Raw genomic sequence first — 17,162 nt, forward strand, 5'->3', positions numbered from 1 at the left:
TCCATCCATCCCCCCACTCCATCCATCCATCCCACTCCATCCGTCCCACTCCATCCATCCATCCATCCCACTCCATCCATCCATCCCACTCCATCCGTCCCACTCCATCCATCCATCCCACTCCATCCATCCATCTCCATCCATCCCACTCCATCCATCCCCCCACTCCATCCATCCATCCACCCACTCCATCCATCCATCCATCCATCCCACTCCATCCATCTATCCATCCCACTCCATCCATCCATCCATCCCACTCCATCCATCCCCCCACTCCATCCATCCATCCCCCCACTCCATCCATCCATCCATCCATCCCCCCACTCCATCCATCCATCCCCCAATCCATCCATCCATCCATCCCCCACTCCATCAATCCATCCATCCCACTCCATCCATCCATCCATCCCCCCACTCCATCCATCCATCCCCCCACTACATCCATCCATCCCCCCCACTCCATCCATCCATCCCCCCACTCCATCCATCCATCCATCCCCCACTCCATCCATCCATCCCCGCACTCCATCCATCCTTCCCCGCAGTCCATCCATCCATCCATTCCCCCGCCCCACACTCCATCCCTCCCCCGCCCCACACTCCATCCCTTCCCGCCCCACACTCCATCCCTCGCCCACACTCAATCCCTCGCCCACACTCCTTCCCTCGCCCTCTTGCCCTGCCTCTATCTCTCACCCTGCCTCTATCTCTCACCCTGCCTCTATCTCTCGCCCTCCCTCTATCTATCTTTCACCCTCCCTCTATCTATCTATCGCCCTCACTATCCATCGCATCACCACAGCATCACTCAGCACCACCACAGCACCACTCAGCACCACCACAGCACCACCACAGCACCACTCAGCACCACCACAGCACCACTCAGCACCACCACAGCATCACTCAGCACCACTCAGCACCACCACAGCACCACTCAGCACCACCACAGCACCACTCAGCACCACCACAGCATCACTCAGCGCAACCACAGCATCACTCAGCACAACCACAGCATCACTCAGCGGAACCACAGCATCACTCTTCGCAACCACAGCATCACTCAGCACCACCACAGCATCACTGGTTCAAATATGCTCTCTCAATGTTTCAAGCTTTATTACAAATATCACAAAAAGATGTTAATATTTCACTTCAGTTCTTGGATTTTTGTCACAATAAAATATACTGAACATAATCTTCACAAAAGGTATTACAATTACAAAAAATTAAAAGCCATTGTTATTTGTAATATCAATACATCTAAGTCACGTAAATACAAAACATGTTGCATTACAAATGCTATAGGTGTCACATTTGCGAAAGGTATAACTATTGGCAATGTAAATGACAAAGATAATAATTTAGCTATTTTCAAAAACACCACATAAACAAAAAAATTGTCATTTACAAGACCAATAGCTCAAACTTTCCTAATGCGAGACCTATTGCATTGCAAATGCTTGTTTTACATTGCACTGCACTGAAACTGATGGGCTGACTGTTACGTCTAGACACTGTGTAAATTCACATTTACAGGTCACGATCTCCACATCAAGAGTGTCACCATTTAATATCATGTGTGTAGTTTTGTGTTCTTTTTCAGATTTACATTGAAGGCATCACCTTGTTCCAGGCCAATTACCATAGTAGGCACATTTGGCTATGTCCTACACATAACATTATTTATGTAGAGACGGTATTAGACTGTCGCATGTGAGTAGGGTAGAGATCTGTGCACCCGTCCTGAAGAAGAAGCTTTATGCTTCGAAACATGTTGAAGCACACAGGAGGTTATGTACATTAAATACACATAACCTCCACCACACTATTTTAATAATACCAGCATGGAGGTATATTAAAAATTTTTGTAGCCCTCACATGCAAGGTATTTTTTAACACTCACTTATCCATTCACTCCTGACCCTACCACTCACTACCCTCGCACACCACACATAGTGAATAAATCAGTGCTCCCACGTATCCGTTGGTTAGCAGCACGCCGCGTTCCGTAGAGGGACGTGAAGACCCCTATGATGAAGCATGACACCAAGGGCCCTTTTGGTGTGTGAGGGGTATTTTAAGAACACCACGTGCTTCTCGCCATTGTAGGAAACACATCCAACTCCAGACCTTATTTCCTATTTTTTGCGTATCTTATATGGGTGGATTCTTTTTGTTTATTAATCAAATGTTGTATGGCCATGAGGACTTTGGTAGTGGTGATATCCTTGTCAAGGGAGGAGGTAGCAGTCGCTGGGATGGTAATAGGGGGACTGCTGACAAGCAAGCTTCAATATCAGCCCCCGGAAGATACTTGGCTGAATAAATGGTGGTGTAGAATATTTCAAATTCAGGGGCAATCCCTTTAAACTGCGGGAAGCCATTGGATCCCATAAATTCATTCACTCTACTATCTACTGTCTGAGCTCGAAGGTGGTGGGCTAGCATACGACCAGCTTTGTTTCCCCATATAGTACTTCTGTTTTATCTAAAGGAGTGCATATTCTGCCCTACCCATTTCCAGTGCTTTCAATTGTTTTTGGGCTGCGGTCAGCTGACGGTGAGTTGCCAGAGAGCTGGAGTGTTTGTGAGAGTCTTCTAAATCTTTGACCATATGTTTCAATTGGGAGCGTAAATCGTGCATATCTCTGTTAAAGTAGGTGGCTATAGCTATAAAGTGACCCCGCCTAAACACCTTCAGGGTTTCCCATAAAAGGGAGATGGGACTATCTGGAGTGTCTTTCATCTCAAGGGAAGACGAGATGGCAGCGCACATTTTTGTGAGTATGTGATTATAAGTGAGGAGCTTCATATTAAGGCACCAAATCTATGGGGCGTAGAGGGCACTGTTGGGGATGTATTGGGGGACAACAGGGGAGTGATCAGAAAGCGCAGCTGCACCAATGCCAACCGCTATCGTCACTTGAGTGAAGCAAACAGCGGTAAGAAAGAAGTCAATGCGAGCATATGTTTGGTGCATGGCTGAAAAGAAAGTATAGTCGTGGCTGTGTGATGAGTGTGTCTCCATGCATTCGTCAGGTGGAAGGGGCCCTCCTCTGCCCAAAGCAACAAATTGATCTATCCCTCTGTTCTTCCATCACTATGATGAAGTCCCCACCCACAATAACATTCATGGCTGGCGTGGATAATACCAGATCCAGGGGGTCTCTTATGAAAGCTTCTTGGTGACTGTGGGGGGCATTGATTTTTGTTAAAGTGAGCCCATGCCCCCTCAAGTCTATTCACAAGGTCAAGAGGCTAAGAGGAAATTCAGTATCAACATGAGTCACTCACCCTGGAAAATATGTTGCCAATAGGATCGCATTCCCCGAATCCTTAACCATCCATGAAGAGAAGTATTGGCGATCAAAGAGATGGCAATGTAAGCGCTTCCAGTTGGTTTTGAGCAGGTGGGTCGCCTGAGAAAGGATACAAATCCCCCCTGGATATGACATTTCCCAATGTTAACCTTCCAACTCACATGGAGTTCATTCATCCCTGTTCCGTGGACTGGTGGGTCCCTGCGAAGGCAACTTTGACTTTCCTTGGGCTTCCCTGGTTTCTCCAGATGTGCCCTGACTCTCCACCACTTGGTGAGACCCCTGGACCTTGCTGGTCCGCACCAAAGCATCTTTTCTCTTCCTGCGTTGGTTGCTGTTGCCAAGGTTTGTTAGTTCCAATTCGGGCACCGACACCGCAGCACTCGACAAACGTTGTGGGACAGCTCGAATCCAGCTCCTGGTCATCGTCGACGCCTCCTGGTCCTCGTGGCTGCAGAGTCAAGCTTCACCTCTTCACACCTGAATCACCCGACATCGGTGAGAAATCATCTATCGTGTCCCAGACTCTGTCCCCTCTGCTTTCAGGTTCCTCACATCTTCGATCCAGGCTTGGATCACACTGGACACTTTTCTTCTCGATGGCAGCAGCAATTTGCAACAGATCGCCATTGCAATCAACGACGATTCCCTACACCAAAAGACACCTATGCACCCGGCTTCCCTGGGTGAGGTAACTCGAGTACTACGGTGCTCCCGTGGGTGTTGGCCCTAGAACCCCTTAAGTCTAAAGGGGTTTGCTCAAAGTCCTCTCCTAAGTGTCCTTAATCTTTAAATTTCCAACCGCAACTTTCCCCATAGAAGATAACAGCGATTCGCGGCTGTGTTCTCACACTGCACACGTCCCCTGTGTCACTACCTTGGGTGGTTCCTTGTGGTCCCAGCAGTTCTACAGGCTCTAGGCCTTGTGTCTAGTCAAGTTGAGGTTCTTATACCACTTTCTTAATATATGGTTTGGTTCCCCCCTGAGGCCCAGAGTATATTGTGCTATTTACTGAAGTTCTATATTGTTTAAAGTGTGTACTTTGCTCTGTAATCTCATAAAGAGATTACTAGAGAGTGTTTAGAAATAAATACATATATTAACCTTGTGTGGTTCTCTTTTCATTTAGACATTCAAGAGGTTATAATCTGGTAAACCAAGATGATTTACACTCCTTCAAGCCTTAGCTTGAAGGCTGCTCTCCATAGCTACCACTAGGATAGCTTTCAATAAAGGTTGTCCTAAACCTATCATCAATAGGGGTTGTTTGGACTGGTGCAAGGTGCCCACTAAAATAGTGGACAGCATATGCCAGGCCAACTTCTCACACCGGGTTCAATAAGAACTCAACAAAAGTGTCCAAATCAAAATGAAATATTAGGAATCAAAACCGTAAGGAGAGAAACCCTCTTGGCAATAAATAATTAATCACGTAGGATGGTGTCTTCAATGAAAAATAAGAATGGCGAAGCGAACCTCTTCACCATGAACCCAAACCCAAACTGTTGGTAACTCCCTCCCTCTGCCCTGACCTATAACTGCACACACACCTGTGATACCATGCTCCTGCAGGAGCGTGGCAGGGTGAAGCACCCTGCCAACAGCCCTCCGCTCTGCCAAAATCGCTCCTGTAGTGTTTCTGATGCTCGGGGCTAATGCGCGTCCTGCGGCTTCTTTCCTGGCTCCGTAGCATAGCTCAGCAGCGTGAGTCTCCTCTCTTCCAGCATCCTCACAACAGCGTTGGAGTCCGGCAACAGGCGACAACTTCTCCTCCTCCAAACTCACCACCATAAACGTTTCCATGCTTCCTTTTCTTTCCAGGCCTATTTCCGGGTCATACACCTGAAACGATAAAACAATGTCCTAGCTATCAGTTTGTGATATAGTTGCAAGGACTACCTCTCCCGCAGGATAACATTGGGGGGTCCTTATTATATTTAATAAGATATAATGTTCAATTGAAAGCAGGTAGGGACGCCAAATGTGTTGTCTATGGAACTGTAAATAAAAGCCCTCTTTAATGGTAAAGTCAGAGTTTTTATCACAATTCTGAAAATGCCACTTTTAGAAATTTGCCATTTTCCTGTCCTTACCATTTGGTGACTGCAGCTTGAATCACGTTGCATGATGTTAGAAATGGGGGACTCTAGTTGGCAAGGGTTTGCATGTTGTCCAAGTAGGGACCCTTCTTCCTAGTCAGGATAAAATAACTCCTGCTCACCCCCTTGCTTGGCATGAGCAGTTAAGCTTATCTCAGAGTCAATGTGTAAGGCATCTGCAAATAACTCACAGTAATACAGTAAAAACACTACAAAAGGACACCGCACCAGGTTTACAAAAATAACCAAATAACCGGCACCTTGCTGCTCAAGCCAAAGAAGTTCAGTAAGCTTATAATCTACAATCGTACATTCTCGGGTATCGCCCCTAGAATCTGGAACTCCCTTGCAGTGGAATCAAGACTGATTCCTTCCACATTTGTCTTCAAAAGGGAAGTGACAGCTCAACTAATGAACAATGCGCTGATCTAGAAGCTTTGCTCCTTTTTCCCTGGAGACTGTTTAGCTATCTTAACTATTACATGTCATTTGTTGCGCCCCACTGTCGCCTGTCATAATGTCATTTTGTTCTGATGTATATTGCCCTAATTTTTCTTTCTACCCTAGCCTTCTCCTATTGTCCACCAAAATGTCATTTTTGCTCTTGCTATACACTGTCCTACTTTTACTGTAATTTGTCTCCTTGAGCTGTGCCCCTATGTCTTCTTCAAACGTATGTAAAGCGCTCTGATAGCCACTTGGGTCATGATTGCGCTATATAAAAAGTATACATAAATAAATAAACCAATACTTATCTGTGTAAAATAAGACCAAAACGATAAAAGTCCAACATATGGTTCATGATTATCAACAAGCAAAAATAGACTTGAAAAATAGTTCTTTGACGTGGATAGCTCTGTCTGGGGCAACAACGGTGGGGTGAACCAACAAATCCCCCGGTTCTGGCTGCATGCAGCGGTGTGGCCCGGCTGCAGTGTTGGAAGACCCTAAATCAGTACCTTTTGTTTCTGCCGACTGTGGCTTTGCGGTCCGGCTGCAGTGAAGTTGAGGCTGCGGTGTGAATGGAGCAGTGTGGTGTGCGGTGCCATTAGGTCATGGTGCTGGAAGTGGCTGTCGTCCAGCGGCGTCGGTGAGACCAGGGCAGCGTTGCGAAGTGGGGTGGTGTTTGTTGCGGTGCTGACAGTCACGATGCAGTCTACGGTGCCTGTTGATGATCTGGGATCGATGGAGCTGGTGTTGGTAGGCCGTGACTGCGGTGTGGAACGGGGCGGTGCTTCTTGTCACTTACAAGTGGTGCCCCAAACCACGGTGCAGGCAGCAGTTGCGATGTCAGCATGCAGCAGATTCATTGGTGAGACCAGGGCGGTGGAGTGAAGCGAGGCGGAATGTGGTGCCCAAAGGTCACGGTGCAAGCAGTGACTCGGTAGTGGCGTCGGTGAGACCAGGGTTGAAGTGCGAAGTGTGGCAGTGCCCTCTGCGGTGCCTTCAGGTCATGTATCCGCCGGCGATCTGGTGGACGGTGTCAAATTGTGGTTTCCCTCTGTGGCAATTGAAACACACGGTCCCAGAGGCGGTACCCAGAGGAAGGCGAAGTCTCTGCTGTTCCTGAAACTTCTTTAACAGGGGGCAAGCTCTACTTCAAACTCTTGGAGATACCTAGAAGAAGTTGTAGAAAGTCAGTCGAGTCCTTTTACTGCCCAAGACAGAAGCACCCACTGTAGGCCAACAGAGCAAAGCACACAGCTAAGTGGTGGTCCCAATTCACAGCTTCTCCTGCTCTTCTTCTTTGCAGGTTTCTTAATCCCAAAGAGTTCCAGAGTTCTGGGGTAAGGGCCCCGATATTTATATCACATTTTCATTTGAAGTGGGCACAAACAAAGTTTCAGTGGCATGCATAAACCAGTTCTGTCTGGCTCAGGCCAGGGTCATCGCAGGAGGTGGAGACAGCTTTGTGGAAGGCAGCCACAGTCCATTCAGGTGCAAGTGAGAACTTCTCCCACTACTCTAAATGCAGCAAGGTCAATTCAGCCTCACTTTGAGTCACCAAGGAAAAGCAGGGCACACCTCAAACCCCCATGTGTCTGTCTAGTGTGAATGCCAATTCCCAGCTTCTGTCACTCAAACCCCAAATGTTGAATACACAAATGGCAGAGGTTCAGAGGATGGTTAAGCAGGAAAATGCCCTCTTTCAAAAAGTGGCATTTTCAAACACAGAATATACAAATCATCTTCACTAAAAGACTTACTTTTAAATTCTGAGTTGGGAGGGGCCTAAACTCCATCTCTCTATCTTGTCCCAATGAGGAGTTATGCATGTAAGGTGTCATAAGGCAACTCCCATGTTAACCTATGAGACAGATAGCCTTACAGTAATGAAAAACGAATTGCACAGTATTTCACTATCAGGACATGTAACACACATCAGTACATGTCCTGCCTTTCACATACACAGCACCCTCCCCATGGGGATACCTTGGGCCTACCTGAAGAGCACCTTACATTTAAGAAATGGGAAGGTTTGGGCCTGGCAAAAGCATGCATTTGCCAGGTTGACATGGCAGTAAAAACTACTCGCAGACACTGCAGAGGCTTGTCTGAGACACCTTGAAAGGTTACTTGTGTGGGAGGCACAACCAGCGCTGGATGCCACTAGTAGCATTTGATTTACAGGCCCTGGGCACACCGGTGCCCATTACTAGGGACTTCTTAGCAAATCAAATATGCCAGTAATGGAAACACCAATCCATAAACACAATGTACAGCAGGAGCACTTGCACTTTAGTACTGATCAGCAGTACTAAAGTGTGCAGAGACACTAAACCAGCAAAAACGATGTCCAGCAGACAAACAAAACCAGGAGGTCACAATGCAAAACGAGAGGGGAAACCCGCCAAAAGAGCCAGGTCTAACACATGACTAGGTGCATGTCACTTGACATGCGATGTACGACACTGTGAGAGTTTTTTGTTGTTGTACGTTCTATTTCATTTAAATCATATAGATATAGAGAGACGTAACTTCTACAGTTAGTTTATCTTCTTTCCCCTTAATGGTTGGTATGGAGTTTGGTCCATCGGCACCCTCAGCAAAAGGACAGTGAGTTCAAGTAAGTTCTGGTTTAGGTGAATTATCTTATTTTCCTCTAAACTGTACTCTCAGTGTTAGTAAGTGATACACCTGTCTCCGATTTCACCTCCAATCTCTCAGAGTGGGGTTAATGGTTGTGAATGGTACCAGAACATACAAACTCTACCCGTATCTCCCTGGTTCAATAAGAACTTGATAATAATGTGCCCAAATCAAATTCAAATATAAGGAACCAAAACCGTAAGGAGAGAAACCTTCTCAGCAGTGAAGAATTAATCCCGTAGGATGATGCCTTCAACGAAAGTAAGGATGGGGAAAGAGAGCCCCTTCACCGTAAACCCGAACCCGGCCCTCAGGTAACTCCCTCCCTCTTTCCTGCCCTGATCTGTAACTGCTCACACACCTGTGATACCATTCTCCTCCAGGAGCGTGGCAGGTTGAAGTGCTCTGCTGACAGCCCTCTGCTGTCGGAATCGCTCCACGTGATGTCTCTGATGCTCGGGGCTTGTGCTCGTTTAGTGGCTTCTGTCCTGTCTCCCATTGTGTCACGTAGCACAGCAGTGTGAGCCTCCTCTCCTCCGGCGTCTTCCCACAGCATTGGCATCCGGCAGCAGGTGATGACTCCTTCTCCTTCCAGATCACCACTATAGACTCGCCCAGTCCTCCTTTTGTCTCGGCTCTGAGTGCCTGACCGTATCCTCTTTCCATACCTATTTCCAAGTCATACGCCTGAAACGATAAAAAGATGTGATGTCCTGGCTATCAGTTTGTGATATAGTTGCTACGGCGGGCCCAGGGTGAAAATCTGGTATTATCCTCATTTAGCTCTCCATTATGTCCCTCATACTGACAGTGTAGCTGGCAGTTGGTCTTTGCTTATTGCTCCCAGACAGTGGGACAAAGGGAAGCTAGATGGGCAACTCTGAGTTAACAAGGGATAGTCACTGTCACCGACTACACTTGCGTATCATAAAGGTTTTGCCTGAGGACTCTCACAAAGTGTTTGTCACTTCTCTTTTGTGAACCCAGACAAGCTGGGAACATGACAGGGAGGAAGGGGATGCCTGATACCTCAGGGAGGAGGAAACTTCTGGAAGTATCCTGTACTTTAAAATGGGATCCAGGTATAAATATTTAACCCTTGACCCAGCTCTTCAGTACACTTGTGGTTCTGTGGAAGACTGTCAGGAAGGGCTGCTATGGTGCTGAAAGGACTACCACTCAGCTGGACTGCTGCCCTACTGTGCTGACCTTCTGCCCTATTGCCAGGGTGAGAAGGACTGGACTTGCAACCTGTACCCAGGACCGCCAAAGTGATTGCAAGGGCTACTTTCTTGTAACCAGCACCTGGACTCTGCAACTGGAAGGTGCTCTGCCAGCTCATTTCTGGATCCAGCAGAACTGACGCATCTCCTCTGCAGTCAGGTGCATTTCCCGCAGAACTGGCGCATCGTCCTTGCTGCTCAACGCATTGCCCGCGGAACTGACTCTGCTGCAAGGATATCCCTGACACAAGGACAACACCTCACCCAATGCAGCCCATTGGAACTGCAGCTATGTGAAGCATCCCCATGCAAGGACATCGCCTTTCAATTTGCAGTTCCCCGGAAATGCCACTGCACAACGCACCTCCTCTTATCGTCTCTGCTTTGCGATACATCGTCGACACGCAACTCTGCATCTCATGGCAACCAGGATTATGGTACTGTGTTCAGTGGACCTAAGTGGATCCCTGTAGCTAGCCTGTGCTCTATCGCAGTCAGCCTAAACTTGTGGTTTTGTCTCAGTCTGGTGTGACGAGATAACCACAATTGGCAATTTGTGCTTTTTTGGTGCTAATTTCACTGAAATCTTTACAATTGCATATTTTCTGTTCTACTGACTCGATTTTTGTTGTTTTGATCTTTTTTTTTTAATTAAAATTTTATGCAAGTACAAAACATTACAACAACATAACAGGCCAGTTTGTTGTTACAGTAAATCTGAATATGGCTTAGTTACAGTGCATACATTTTCTCATTGTTACAATCTTTGGATCCGTCTCGCTTACATCTTTGATTCAGGAGAAGACAGAAGCACTAAGTACATAAATCAAACTGCTCACATACATCTGCATGAAAGAACATCCAGTGACAAAGTCCAGAACCACATCGCACTATGCCGCGGTCTGCAGGTTCCCAGATTGCTCCCAATCTGCAGCTTCAGTCTGTCCCCGGACCATGTCAGGAATGGTTCCCAAATATCCCGAGGGCGGGAAGAAGGGGGTACAAGCTCCCAGAAAACAGACAGCTGTGTGTGCCCATAGGTGACGTCCGCTAACCAACCCTTGAGAGATGGTGCTCTTCTCCTACCCCAATGCAACGCAACCTGGCGTTCAGCATACAATAAAAGCAAAGCATGTAGCTTACGCAATTTGGGACACTCCCACGCTACATGTAAGAAGGAGGCAGGTGAGTATTTACAACACCAACAGCTGTCATCCTCCCTAAGCCCCATGCGATGCAGACTTATAGGCATTCTATAGAACCTGTGGAGATATTTGAAATGGATCAGTCTGAGTTTATAATTGGGAGAGAGTTCTCTTAGCTTTCCGCAGCAATATTCCCATTGTGCCTCAGTTAGAGGGATGGGCAGTTCCTCATTCCAATATTAAAGGGATTTAGGCTGAACCACAGGGGCAGTTTTCTGCATGTCCGTGTAAAGACGCGTAACAAGTTTCCGGGGGGAGGGGGACTTCAGCAGATTTTCTAGCGCAGACACAGTCGGAGGGGCAGCAGGGAAGTTCTCACATAAGGCTCGACAGGCTGTTCGTAGCTTGTGGTATAGGAATAGCTCAGAGAAGGGCACCTCCCGGTCCTCGTCCGCAGTCGGAGGTGTTCTGAATTCGTCATCAGGGAACAAATCAGCAAAAGTGTGGAGTTGGATCTTCAGAGCTAACGTCTTACTAATCCCGTCGCCCACGCAAGGCATCATTGGATTTTGAGCCAGCGGGATTGAGGGAGCGTACAACATAGGGACTCCCGCCCTCCTATGTAGCTCATCCCAAGCTCAACGCAGCGTTCCGGTAGAGTCTATATCTCCGCGCGGGCGTCGCACCAGGGCAGAGATGTCTACCCTGTGCGGGACCGGTGTGACCGCATCAAGCCCCACAGCTACGTGAGGCTGGAAGGGAGTCGGATGCACCCAGAAATGCAAAAATTGGACCTGCGCGCAGAGTGCCTAAAGGCGCATATCAGGACCTCCCAATCCCCCCTGCCTCAACGGAAGTGTTAGCATGTCCTAGGATGCTCTGGCTTGTCCACCCACCCATGCTAGGGAGATAAGTTGCACCCTGAGAGTGTTAAAAAAAATGCATCGTGAGTGGGATCGGAATATTTACAAACAGATATAAAAAATTTGGGCAATAAGACCATTTTCACTAATGCAATCCTCCCAGCCAGAGACAACGGCATTTTTGTCCATATCTTAACTTTGTCTTCTAGCTACACAATTGCCCGCCCATAATTAAGATTCCACACCTCTTGCGTATCCCGGCTGATCCATATGCCCAGATATTTAACCTCCTCTGCTTCCCATTTTAAGGGGTATTCAGAACTCACTTGGGGCGTTCCATCTGTTAGGGGGAATATCACTGATTTCGCCCAATTAACCACAATGCCGGCGAGTCCTCCAAACCGTACAAATTCCCTCAGGACTGGGTCTAAGTTCTCCTCTGGGTTTACACGATAGAGAGTGACGTTGTCAGCGTATAGGGAGATACGCAAGCTTCTAGTGCTAAACCCTATACCTCTCGCCGTGTGGTGTTGCCGAATACGGGCGGCCAGGGGTTCCATTGCAATTACGAACAGGAGTGGTGATAGAGGGCACCCCTGTCTCGTGCCGCGTGATATGAGAAAGGAGTCGGACAGCAGCCCGTTCACTCTGATCTGAGCTCTGGGTAAGGTATATAGTAGTCTTCTACGGTTAATGAAGAGCGGGCTGAACCCCATCCGGCCTAGTATAGCAAAGAGGTATGGCCATTCAAGAGTGTTGAAAGCTTTGGTGGCGTCCAGAAACACCACCCCAGCGGGAACATCTGGATGCAAATAATGAAGAGCAGAAAAAATAGTTCGTAAATTGTGAGATGTGGATCTTCCCGGGATGAACCCCCGACTGATCGGGGAGTGCAATTATAGGGAGAAGCGGCTGCAGCCGATTGGCAATCAACTTGGCGAGGATTTTAACATCCACGTTTATCATCGACAATGGTCTATACAAATCAAACTCCGATTCTGGCTTTCCAGGCTTCAACAGGGTAATAATCACAGCTTCCTGCATAGAGTCAGGCAATACCCCCCCTCCAGAGATTCCTCATAAACTGCCAGCAACCGAGGCGCCAGTTCCTCAACATAAGTTTTATAGAAGGATGTGGTCAGACCGTCTGGTCCAGGGGCCTTGTCCATGCAGCAAGCTTTTTATGACTTGGGTAACATCTTCAGCGGTAAAAGGGAGATCCATATATACTCTGTAAGTATTATTGAACCAGACCAGAGCAATCGAGTCCAGAAATGACTGTAATCCCTCGGGGCAGGTATCTTGGGTGGCAGTGTAGAGGTGAGAGTAAAAAGTGGAGAAAGCATTCAGGATTTCGACCTGGCCCCTAACCAGTGTCTGGTGCAGTATGTATTTCATGTATAAATGTCGTAGATCTAGGTGGTCTGATCATACCAGCTAATTTGCGCCCGGTCTGTCACCATCCCATATCGCCTGGCCTCTGCATACTTCCCAAGGAGCTTAAGCTCCTGTTGCGCCTCTTCGGAGAAGTCCAGTAGCTTGGCCTTCAAGAGGCCAAGTACGGCTGGGTCGTCAGTAGAGTAAAATCTCCCTTCAAGGTCTATTATTTGAGCCTCCAATGATGCAATCGTGCCCCTGATCGCTTTCAATACCCCCGCCTGTCTGGCTATATACTGGCCCCTTATCACAACCATAAATGCCTCCCAAAGTGAAGCTTCAGTGTCCACCGAGCCTGTATTTCAATCATTATATTCAGTGATATCTGTCATTATCTCCTCCTTGAATGCTTCATCAAGTAAGATATATGGCGGAATCCGCCAGGTACAGGCACGCTGCGGTGAACCCGGAATAACCAGTTTCAACAAACAGGGTGCATGATCTGACAATGAGCACGACAAGTGTGTAATGTCTGAAGTCCAGGCGGCTACATCACAAAACACCAGCCAGAAGTCCAAGCGGGTTCATGCGCTGTGGTGGTCAGAGATGCAAGTGCCCCCTCTAGTCTGGGGATGTCTGGCGCGCCATATATCTATCAAGTCCCAGACAGTGATGATAGCTCTCAGGGCAGCACTAGCAGCTAGGTACAATGCGCGGAATGCCCCCGCCTATCTAAGTCTTCGTCTAGAATGGCAATAAAATCGCCCCCCACAGTACTGTATCACAACCCAGCGCTCTGACTTTCGTCCAGACATTAGTAAAAAAAACTCTGGGGAGTCCAAATTAGGCCCATAAACAGCAACAATAGCAATGGCGACACCACACAAAGCCTCTTGTATAAGGGCGTATCTAACTTCAGGATTGATCTGCATGAGCCCCTCCCTCCAGTCCAATCCCCGTTTGATCAGCACAGCCACCCCACGTGCATAGTTAGAATATACTGAGGAGTAGACATTGCCCCATCTGCTATGTCGGTGTCTCTGTGAGGGTGTAACATTTAAGTGCGTCTCCTGTAACATACAAATGTCAACGTTGGGTCTAGATAAGTAAGCGTGAACCAGTCTGGACTTTCTGCTGTCATTGAGCCCTTGGATGTTCAATGCAATTTAATACCTTAGTGGCAATGTGTGTAGGGTGCCCTGGGATAAGCTATAGGTGTAGCGACCACAGGATAGCTTCCAATTACGGACTGCACATACTAGCCAACAATCTACATCCTTACTGGCATAGAACAAGAAAACCAACCCAGCCCCCCTCCCAACCACCCACTCCAACCCCCCAATCAGGTTGCAGATTACCCACCCTAAAAAGAGAAAAGCATAAACACAGCTATTCATGTCAAAACCGGGAGTCTTTCCACGGGGGCGCAGTGATGCCGGCAATCTACCTTGCTGAAACAAGGTGGCCGGGAGTTCTGTGGAGGGCACCAACTGCTCAAGAGCTCAGCCACACTATTCAAGGAGAATCTACATAACAAAGCACAGCAGACCCCATGTAAATAGCCGAACGCACATCCCATTGGGCCCCACAGTACAACTTTTCCGAAGTAACAGCTTGCCAAAACAATACGATACCCATATTAGTCATTATCGCTTGATTGGTCTCCTGTAGTTTTCTCCACTGCACGATGGTTCTATGCGTTCTTGCCTCCTACGTGTTTGGCAAATTTCAGTGTGGATTTCGAGTCCGTGAAGAAGTGAGCAGTCCCATCATATGATACTTTTAGCTTGGCTGGGTACAGCAAGGAGTACGGGATCTGTGCCTGCAAAAGAATCCGTTTGGCCGGAAGGAATTCCCGACGCGCTGCCTGCACCGCCGGGGTGAAGTCGGGATAGAAGGAGATGGAGTTACCTTTATGCTTTATTTGACCTTTCTCCCTAGCCAACCGGAGAATGCGGTCTCTGTCGTGATAGTTTAAAAGCTTGGCAATAATGGGCCTGAGCGCCGCACATACAGAAGGCTTTGACCCCAGCGACCGGTGGGCTCTTTCCACTACGAATACAGAGGAAAAGTCGGGGTCAAACAATTCATGGAGCAGGTCAGTGACGAAGGACTCCATTTTGGATATTGCCATTGTCTCTGGAATTCCAGTGATTCGGAGATTATTATGTCTCGATCTTGCCTCCAAATCGTCATTCTTGGCCCTGATAATCCCCAGGAGCTTATCCATGTGAAGCAGTTGCTCCTTGGTTTCCAGCTGGAATTCGTGGAATTCAGTGTGAAGGTTTTCAAGGGCATCAAGGCGAGTCTCATGCGTCAGCACCTGCGACTTAACTGAGTCCAGTGGTAACATCAGGGTGTCCAACTTGGTACCTATATTCCGGAGGCTAGAGCGAATTTCTAGCATGAGAGTCTGCAAGTCCTCGCCCTGGTCCTCTGCCTGCAGTTCTTGTTGACCGGTCGCCTGTTTGGCATCTGGTTTGCCCATGGTGGTAGAAGCCCTGGGCGCACGCCAAATAATGGGGGGGTCTAGACCAGCACCACGTGGGATAGACCCCAGACTCTCAACACCCCGGTAGCCACAAGCAATCAGAACAGGTCTATTGGGCAGTATTTCTGTTCCAAAATGTCTGACTGCCCCACAAGCTCCGCGCAAAGGTTGCAGACTCCAGGGAAATGCAGCTGCGACGTAGCACTGGCAAGCAGGCACCCAGGGTGCACTCAGTATCTTTCCATGCCCTTCACAGGGTAAACCTCAGAAGCGCTCTGCTGCCTCAGGTGTGGGGGCACTGCCCGTAGGCGTCTCCGGCACAGCATCCAGGCTGGTAGCCCCCTTTTGTCACAAAATTGCACCCTCACCCCATGCAGTACCTCCACTCCATTGTAATTTCTAAGCAGAGCATGGCAAGGCTTCACTCCCCCACAACTCCGCACCAGGCCGCACAAAGATGGTCACCCCAAAGGTAACAGGCTCCAATCTCCGAATCAGGCACTCACGCTCATACCTCCGGTGTTGGCGCCTCCCGCAGTTGTCAGCTTGTCGCGGCAGGCACACATCTCATGGTGGCCGCCCGGTTGTAGGCAGGCCGCGGGTTTCACAGCGTCGTGTTCAAAGAGCAGCGCACACCGCCTGTGTTGCTCCACGTCTCAGTGCAAACAGCAGTTACAGCAGGGCCTCCGCTGCATCGTACACCCTTGCTGCACTGCCAGGGGTGAGCACAAAATGGCGGTCCCGCAAGCCCAGGAGCCAGGTAACGCGCGATTCAGCCTCACTCTCCGCCTCACTTCGCCTGCAGGCACTCCTCAGCAGCTGGCAGCACCTTGCACTTGCTGCCCTTCCGGTACACGGGAGCCACAGGTCCGACCTCCGGCGCCAAATATGGCACCTTCAGCTCCGCTGCAGAGTGCGGCCTATAGCTCGATAGAAGCCGCGGGCTCAATGTTCGCAGCTCCCCCTCCTCAGCGCAGTTTCGGTTTCTCCAGCCTCCCACAGCCGGGCCGCAACTCCCGTATCTCAGCCCCAGGATGGAGCAGGAGCACCGGAGCAGGCACAAACGGGTCTGCAGATAATCAGCAATAAGTGGGCGAGCTCAGGGCAGGTCGGCTCCCCACCAATGTGCAGGATTAATCCAGGATTAGGTCCCGGCCAGCGGAGCGCACTCAGAGAGCGGCCATTCCGCTGCTCAGCAGGCCACACCCCCCCTGTTGTTTTGGTCTTGGTTTATTTATTAGAATTTCCTCTATTTTTGTAAATTGGTTTGGGATTTTTCTAGTGTTATGGGTTTACTTTAGTACCGTTTGAAGTGCTGCATAAATAGTTTAAACATTACCTCTAAGTTAAGTCTGACTGCTTTGTGCCAAGTTACCAGAGGGTTGAGCATAAGTTAAGTTGTGGTTTGCTTGGGACTTCACCCTGACAAGGATTGTGGTTGCTGCTTGAATAGGGTTTCATCCCCCTCAACCAGTAACTCAATCCCTTACAACCCCCAATTCTGCCTTTTGCTATTACAGAAATACTGTCTGGTGCCAGCGGATTGGGAATGA

Source organism: Lissotriton helveticus, chromosome 9 (genome assembly GCF_964261635.1).
Source record: "Lissotriton helveticus chromosome 9, aLisHel1.1, whole genome shotgun sequence".
NCBI classification, from domain to species: domain Eukaryota; kingdom Metazoa; phylum Chordata; class Amphibia; order Caudata; family Salamandridae; genus Lissotriton; species Lissotriton helveticus.